Here is a 9319-nt window from a genome sequence, read left to right as displayed (position 1 = left end):
GGGTAATAACTTGAGGGGTAGCCTTGTGGTTGAAGGAGTAATAACAGGAGGGTAGCCTTGTGGTTGAAGGGTAATAACTGAGGGGTAGCCTTGTGGTTGAAGTGTAATAACTTGAGGGTAGCCCTTGTGGTTGAAGGGTAATAACTTGAGGGTAGCCTTGTGGTTGAAGGGTAATAACTTGAGGGTAGCCTTGTGGTTGAAGGGTAATAACTTGAGGGTAGCCTTGTGGTTGAAGGGTAATAACTTGAGGGTAGCCTTGTGGTTGAAGGGTAATAACTTGAGGGGTAGCCTTGTGGTTGAAGGGTAATAACTTGCAGGGTAGCCTTGTGGTTGAAGTGTAATAATTTGAGGGTAGCCTTGTAGTTGAAGGATAATAACTTGAGGGTAGCCTTGTGGTTGAATGATACTAACTTGAGGGTAGCCTTGTGGTTGAAGGGTAATAACTTGAGGGTAGCCTGTGGTTGAAGGATAATAACTTGAGGGTAGCCTTGTGGTTGAAGAATAATAACTTGAGGGTAGCCTTGTGGTTTAAGGGTAATAACTTGAGGTATGTGGTGGAAAGGGGTATGCTGATAACTTGAGGGTAGCCTTGTGGTTGAAGGGCAATAACTTACAGGTAGCCTTGTGGTTGAAGGGTAATAACTTGAGGGTAGCCTTGTGGTTGAAGGGTAATAACTTGAGGGTAGCCTTGTGGTTGAAGGGTAATAACTTGAGGGTAGCCTTGTGGTTGAAGGGTAATAACTTGAGGGTAGCCTTGTGGTTGAAGGGTAATAACTTGAGGGTAGCCTTGTGGTTGAAGGGTAATAACTTGAGGGTAGCCTTGTGGTTGAAGGATAATAACTTGAGGGTAGCCTGTGGTTGAAGGGTAATAACTTGAGGGTAGCCTTGTGGTTGAAGGGTAATAACTTGAGGGTAGCCTTGTGGTTGAAGGGTAATAACTTGAGGATAGCCTTGTGGTTGAAGGGTAATAACTTGAGGGTAGCCTTGTGGTTGAAGGGTAATAACTTGAGGGTAGCCTTGTGGTTGAAGGGTAATAACTTGAGGGTAGCCTTGTGGTTGAAGGGTAATAACTTGAGGGTAGCCTTGTGGTTGAAGGATAATAACTTGGAGGGTAGCCTTGTGGTTGAAGGGTAATAACTTGCGCGTAGCCTTGTGAGCAGTGTTGAAGGGTAATAACTTGATGGTAGCCTGTGGTTGAAGGGTAATAACTTGAGGGTAGCCTTGTGGTTGAAGGGTAATAACTTGAGGGTAGCCTTGTGGTTGAAGGGTAATAACTTGAGGGTAGCCTTGTGGTTGAAGGATAATAACTTGAGGGTAGCCTTGTGGTTGAAGGGTAATAACTTGCAGGGTAGCCTTGTGGTTGAAGGGTAATAACAGGGAGGAGTAGCCTTGTGGTTGAAGGGCAAGTAGCTTGAGGAGTAGCCTTGTGGTTGAAGGGAGGAAGGTGCAATAACTTGAGGGTAGCCTTGTGGTTGAAGGGTAATAACTTGAGGGTAGCCTTGTGGTTGAAGGAGTAATAACAAGGTAGCCTTGTGGGGTAATTGAAGGAATATGTTGAGGGGTAACCTTGTGGTTGAAGGGCAATAACTTGAGGGTATGTAGCCTTGTGGTTGAAGGGCAGTAACTTGAGGGTAGCCTTGTGGTTGAAGGAGTAATAGCGGGTGGAGGGTAGCCTTGTGGTTGAAGAGGCAATAACTTGAGGGTAGCCTTGTGGTTGAAGGGTAATAACTTGAGGGTAGCCTTGTGGTTGAAGGGTAATAACTTGAGGGTAGCCTTGTGGTTGAAGGGTAATAACTTGAGGGTAGCCTTGTGATTGAAGGGTAATAACTTGAGGGTAGCCTTGTGATTGAATGTAATATCTTGAGGGTACACTACAGCTATAAATTACACCGAAATGTAGAAAATTCAATTTCCACTACGATGGTGTACTCTAAAGTGCAAATACTTGGACGGTTTGAAAAAACCCCACTTTTAAGTGTTTTCCCACATTTTGTCATGCCTTAAAAACAGCACATTCCTCCGCTGTATATCGTACATACAGCAAATAACACTGTGAATAGCGGTTTCGTAATGTGTCCAAAATGGCGACATTTACGATGTAGTTACGGATCTACTTCAAGATTCTGCTACTGACTCATAACTGCCTCTACGATGACCAGTCCTGTGACTACCTTCGCCAGCTTGTACATCTGCATGTACCCACCAGAGCTCTTAGATCAATAGATACGTTAAGACTAACACAGCCAAGCACTAAAACATCCATGGGTGATAGAGCCTTTTTTCTGTAGCAGCACCAGCTCTATGGAACAATCTTCCAGTCACCCTCAGACGAACTGAGTCCCATTCACCATTCAAGAACTTGCTCAAAACCTACTTCTTCAAGATGGCTTCTGAATAGAACTCTTTTCACACTTATTGTGGTTTTAACGATGTATGCAGCGCCGTTGAGCATCTATGATGGAAACTAGGCGCTATACAAAATAATTATTATTATTATTATTATTATTATTTACGATGTGGCCAATTTTGAAAGGTCATTTTCAGCACTTTAGTTTGTCTAAGATAATAGTGGATGGTATCAAGAAACAGGAAAATTTCCACAGACGTCGAAACTGTTTAGTGTATTGTGTGCTAGATATATTTAGAATTGTATTTCACTTTAAAGTGAGGATTGAAGAGGAAGGACATGTCCCTCTGGCATCCAGGGGTGAAATAGACCAGTCTGGCAGATGGTGATATAACGGCACATGTGCAACGACCTTGACAAACTCTTTAGGCCCTGTGACGCAACATTGAAAAAAACGCAATGTTATAAAACCGACCGCATGCTAAATTGTAAATAAAAGGTACTTGTGATGAAGCATTATCGGAAGGGTGAAGCGAATGAGTATTTGCACACCCTACATGTAAGTTTCTATGTAAAATGTGCTGATCACTGTTAAGATTCTGCATATTTCCAGATTATGTTTCTGAACGTGTCTGAGGCAGGATAAAGGTTATCACCGTTCGCCATGTGGTGACACAAGTGACGCGTGTGCTTGAGAAGCAGCATGAGGTTGTGGATAACAGCAGTGGGATTGGCTAGCGGGCCGGTGGACGGCTGGACAGGTGGCCTGTTCTCACTCCCTCACAGTCAAGTAGATAGCCCCAGCACGTGGTGGCTGAAATACACGGAATCCACATTCATGTCTACTGCATATACAACAATATTCACAGAAATCCATACACTGTCATAAAACTGTCTACTGTTATGTTTTGTGTTTGTGTGTTGTAACGCCGCTCTCAGCAATATTCAAATTATATGTTGGTTGTTTGGTTGTATAACGCCGCACTCAGCAATATTCAAATTATATGTTGGTTGTTTGGTTGTTTAACGCCGCACTCAGCAATATTCAAATTATATGTTGGTTGTTTGGTTGTTTAACGCCGCACTCAGCAATATTCAAATTATATGTTGGTTGTTTGGTTGTTTTACGCCGCACTCAGCAATATTCAAATTATATGTTGGTTGTTTAACGCCGCACTCAGCAATATTCAAAATTATATGTTGGTTGTTTGGTTGTTTAACGCCGCACTCAGCAATATTCAAATTATATGTTGGTTGTTTGGTTGTTTAACGCCGCACTCAGCAATATTCGTGCTATATGGCGGCGGTCTGTAAATAATCGAATCTGGACCAGACAACCAGTGATTAACAACATGAGTATCGATTTAGGCAACTGGGTACGATGTCAACTAAGTCAGCGAGCCTGACCACCCCATCCCGTTAGTCGCCTTAAGACAAGCATAGGTTACTGAAGACCAATTCTAGCCAGGATCTTCACAGGTCTCAAGTTATATGTAAGTTTTGTCTGAATTATCATGTTTAGCTTCTTGAGCGACGATCTTTGCATTTTGGATACGATGTCATTCATGAAGCAAGTCAGCGAGCCTAACCACCCGGTCCCGTTGGCTTCTCCTACAAGAGGGGGGCGGAGGGGTAGCCTAAAGGTTAAAGCGTCCGCTCGTCGCGCTGAAAACCCGGGTTCAATTCCCCATATGGGTACAATGTGTGAAGCCTATTTCTGGTGTCCCCGCCGTGATGTTGTTGGAAGATGCTAAAACGGCGTAAAACCACACTCACTCACTCTTTTACAAGAATGAATTGCTGGAGACTAATTCTGAGCTAAGTTCTCATGTGTCAGCATTTACGTTAAACATAAAATATAGACACTACGTTATAAAAATGTGCTCTACAGAAGCCATAAAATGGTCGTCGGGGTGATTCAGACATAACACAAAAGGACTTTGCATATAGGATTTGGCCAAGAATGTAATTGTTGCCCGCCTCGTCCAACTATCAGGCTAGAATTAACGCTTTAATTCATTGTAATTTTTCATAAATCTGTGATTACAACACCTTTGCGGTGAAGAGAGACGAAATGTAGCTTAGATGGTTATTTGAAGTACCGCGTTCTCACCTCTCATCCCATCGCCCAAACAAAATCAACTGACAAAATAATATACCCTCCCCGAATTGAAGAAGAAACCCAACAAAACTCCAAAACAAAACTTCATAAAACAAAAACTTCAATGACATCGTTTTTGTATTTTTTGGAGAGAAATCCAATAAATTCACATTTGACCTGACATTGCCCTGTCTCACGTGACCCGGGCTCTCGTAATACAATGCAAGCCATCTGTATATTTCTGTAAAGACAAACATCTGATCCTAGAAATAATGTTATCTTATCTAAAATGTATATTTAAAAAAATGAGTGAGTGTGGTTTTACATCGCTCATAGCAATATTTCAACAATATCACAGCAGGGGGGCACCAGAAACGGGCTTCACACATTGTATCCATGTAGGGAATCAAACCCGGGTCTGATGAGCGGACACTTTGACTGTTTGGCTACCGTGGGTTATATAGACCCCAAAGACCTTTTCTGGGCACATCGAAGTAATTTTTATCAAATATATTTAACGGGAAGATAATACCCCAGGGAACCGTCACACAAAACGACGGTAGCACTGGGGAAGTAGTAACTCTCACACACAGGTTTCCGACTGTCTTTGGGGGCGGTGGGGTAGCCTAGTGGTTGGCGTTGGCTCGTCACGCCGAAGACCCGGGTTCGAATCCCCACATGGGTCCAATGTGTGAAGCCCATTTCTGGTGTTGTAGCTGGAATATTGCTAAAAGCGGCGTAAAACCAAACTCAGTCAGTCAGTCAGTCCGACTGTCTTTGCACTTCAAGGAACAGGGCCCAGGCTGTTTTTGTATCGTCAAGCAAACAATATCATATGGCAAAAATTGATAGAATGAATGAGTTTAGTTTTACGCCACTGTTAGCAATATTTCAGCAATATCACGGCGGGGGACACCCGCCAGAAATGGGCTTCACACATTTTGCCCATGTGGAGAATTGAACCCGGGTCTTCGGCGTGACGAGCGAACGCCTTAACCACTAGGCTACCAACCGTTCCATGATGATAGATGTTATTGCCATATACTAGTGTGATAAAGGCCATCGATCTTGTATCATGACGAAAACCATGGCAAGACAATGTAAAGACCACAAAACGGTGATAGCACTGCGTCATTCGTAATCCTGTAATAAACTACTAGTATATAGTTACGAGAAATCGTAACGTTGCGAACGCTTTGTGGATTGGGATCCTGAACACACTAACGCCGCAAACAGTGGTGTGTTTTCTACAATTTTATGTCAAGCCTTTTTATAATTGAGCACCAGAGCCTAGATTTTCGAAGCTCTCTTAGCGCTAAGAAAGTCGTAAGTGCCATACATTAACGTTAACTTACGACTATCTTAGCGTTAAGAGAGCTTCGAAAATCTAGGCCCTGTTGTCTAGGCTATCCTCAGAAACAAAATTCACTGGAGTAAACGGAAAGAAATAGATGCGCGGATTGTACGGAGGGATCACTGAAAGTCAATGAGACATTAGTGTTCGCGAAAAGGTTAAACATGACCTACCCTCAAGGTATCACCAACCATTCATACAAAATATTTTTACAGCCCGACGCCACACAGCAGAACTCCTGTCAAGAGACGGCTTCTACAAACAGCCCAGACAATCAAGTGATCAATGGACAGGAAAACCCACACGTTCCAGAAATGCCGACGTGATGCAGATCACAGACGTTCACAACGTTGGAGAAAGCTACAAGAACGGGAATGGTGGCAGCAAACCTAAAATATAATCACCGAGGACCGGGATTCGATCCATCGATCATTGATCTCTAGCAAGCCCACGTAACACCATCCTTACAACGAATTGCGGTGCCTCCGATCAAGACCATGCTAGCTATTCTCGAAACGTTCGTAGCCCTACGAAATTCTTAAGCCCATTCTTAACACATTGGCTACGAGCAAAGTTACGAATTCTTAGGGCTACGATCGTATCGAGAATAAGGACCCATATCCACAAAGCGTTCGTAACGTTACACCTGTCTTAACGCTATAAAATATCATCACTGGCTTACGAATGACGTAGTGCTACGAACGCTTAGTGGACACGGTCCCAGTATCATAACCTACTTCCGCTCAGTTTCTTTTATTTTTTAAATAATTTTTTGCATCATACGTGATCCTCCCTGGGAGATGCAAACAAAGGGTTGATGGTGTAAGCGCCAGTCAACCAGTCACGTGACAGTTGACAAATGGGCACCTGCATCTCAGACACAGGGGCATCCGGGGCCCATCAAGACATTCCTATCAAATTAGTGCTAGCAAATATTCAGGTAAGATTGTAAATAAACATCTTTATATTGTAATTAATGCATGAACCAGTTTATGGAATACTCGTGAACGTTCATTCATTTATTACAGAAATCAAGGAATTTTAAAATTCAGACTTAAGCTTTGTAATTGTAAATTCTTAATTTCACTTCTAACAACAGTAACTATATACTACATCATTGATTACATGATTCAGTTGTTAATGTATGGGATAGGATAAGGGCCGTTTCTGGCCAATAGAAAATAGCAGAGTTTAAGGTGGCGGAAAACTGACATGTTCAAATGGCTGGTAACCCATTTTGGAATTCTAATGTGATACTGAAGTATGGCTAAACTATGTGAAAAGGGCTCATGTTAGAAGTCTAGATATGAGCAAGTACATGATCAAAGATGGATTATTTATCAAATGTTGGCAATGGTGTTATGTCTGTTTCATCTGAAAATTGCCTGTGTATACTATAAGATTTGCTCATGTCCAACTGTTGGTAAAACGTTTCTTGGAACCTGTCAAATCAGTACTTTATCTATACACTTTAACCTTGCTTATTTATTTAAGCACTTCAGTGAGTGAGTGAGTATGGTTTTACGCCGCTTTTAGCAGTATTCCAGCAATATCACGGCGGGGGACACCAGAAATGGGCTTCACACATTGTACTCATGTGGGGAATCGAACCCGGGTCTTCGGCGTGATAAGCCAACGCTTTAACCACTAGGCTACCCCACTGCCCCTTATGCACTTTAGTGTTATCATAAGTCTCAAACATGCACTTTTTGACTTGTAGCTTAGTGGTTAAATCGTGCACTCGTCACGCCGAACGCCCGGGTTCGATTCCCCACATGGGTACAATATTTCAAGCCCATTTCTGGGGCCACCCGCTGTGATGTTGCTGGCATATTGCTGAAAGCGGCGTAAAACTAAATTCACTCACTCACTAAACTCTGCGGATCCTGTTGAACAAAAAGTAACCTTACTCCACCTCGTCCTTTCCGTTCGTAAAATGCATAAGGCTGAATGTTGTCCCGATTGTATACTGCCTACATGCATGTTGTGAATTTTATGGGGTAGTTTCGCTGATTTTCAAAGTGGTATTACGGGAATGTGGTCATTTTTAAATGGTCAGTTTGTAAAATTAAACGTTTACCAGATTCATGTATCGGATCGTTTCTTGTTTAAGAATAGATACATATTTACCTAAAATACTAACTCAAATGTGTCAGTGTTTAAAAGAATAAAACCATATTACACGGTTGCATGCCATCATTACAAGGGTTCTGATCACTATTACCCGTAAAGATCCGGGTCAGAATCGATCTTCAGCAACCCATGCTCGTCGTAAGCGGCGACTAACGGGATCGGGTGGTCAGGCTCGCTGACTTGGTTGACACAGGTCATCGTATCCCAACTGCGCTGATCGATACCCATAATGTAAATCACTGGATTGTCTGGTCCAGACTCAATTATTTACAGACCGCTGCCATCGAGATGGAATATTGCTGTGTGCGGCGTAAAACAAACAAGCAAGCAAAACTGAACTCGAAATTGTCAACAAATCTGTGCTGTATTATATATCTTGTAGGATTTTACTTAATACAGGGAAGGCATTGCAATCCCCCCAACCCATCCTCCCCCACACACACACACACATTACTCCTTTTCCTATGATTTTAGCCCATAGCCTCTCATTACGAAATCAATTTCGAGTGATCCATACCCAACAGTCATTTTTTTTAAACACATCGAATATGTGACGGTATGGCACAGATGATTGTTTTTAGATTTTAAGCGATGTCAGCATCTTTACCGATCTGGGGCGGTGGGGTAGCCTAGTGGTTAAAGCGTTCGCTCGTCACTCCGCAGACCCGGGTTCGATTCCCCACATGGGTACAATGTGTGAAGCCCATTTCTGGTGTCCCCCGCCGTGATATTGCTGGAATATTGCTAAAAGCGGCGTCAAACCATACTCACTCACTCTTTACCGAACGTTTCAATTTGAATAGTTGATTCAATAAAATCAAATGGAGGTTTTAGTCCTTGTTTCATATTTCCGCATTTGAGCCCTAGGCTTAACCTTGAAATATTAGGTCGTAAAAATATATCAAACCCATTATTTGCCCGTGGACTTTAATACGCTTTCCGGCATTCGTGGATGACGAGAATGGTCACCCATGTTGTAACGCTCAAATCACCCTGGACAAATGTTGGCGTTATAACAAGGGAAGACTGTACAATCATAAGGTATAAGACAATGTCGCGTTATCTTCTAAATCCAACAAAATAGTTTATCGCGAACCTAAACCACGTGAACAAACTTACAGACCGGACTTCAACACCTTGATAATGTATTTATCGGAATTTGTAGACATCTGTTAATCAGCTGTAGTCTCTGCCCCCTTTCTGTTCCCCCTCCCCGTCACACGTGCGTTCCCATCCAGGGTAGCTCTGGGTATCTACCGGGTGGGACAACTCTATCTCCCCGATGCGGGTTTGCACACAGCGGAACGATCGCGGGACAGGTGGTGAATTTCCCGTGTCCCTCCGCTCTCATAAAGAGGCCGCGCAACACCGGGTTGTCATTCCA

The sequence above is a fragment of the Haliotis rubra genome, unplaced genomic scaffold (assembly GCF_003918875.1).
Source record: "Haliotis rubra isolate DU_JTF1 unplaced genomic scaffold, ASM391887v1 Scf1105, whole genome shotgun sequence".
Classification (NCBI taxonomy): Eukaryota; Metazoa; Mollusca; class Gastropoda; order Lepetellida; family Haliotidae; genus Haliotis; species Haliotis rubra.
Note: the sequence above shows the minus strand (reverse complement) of the source record.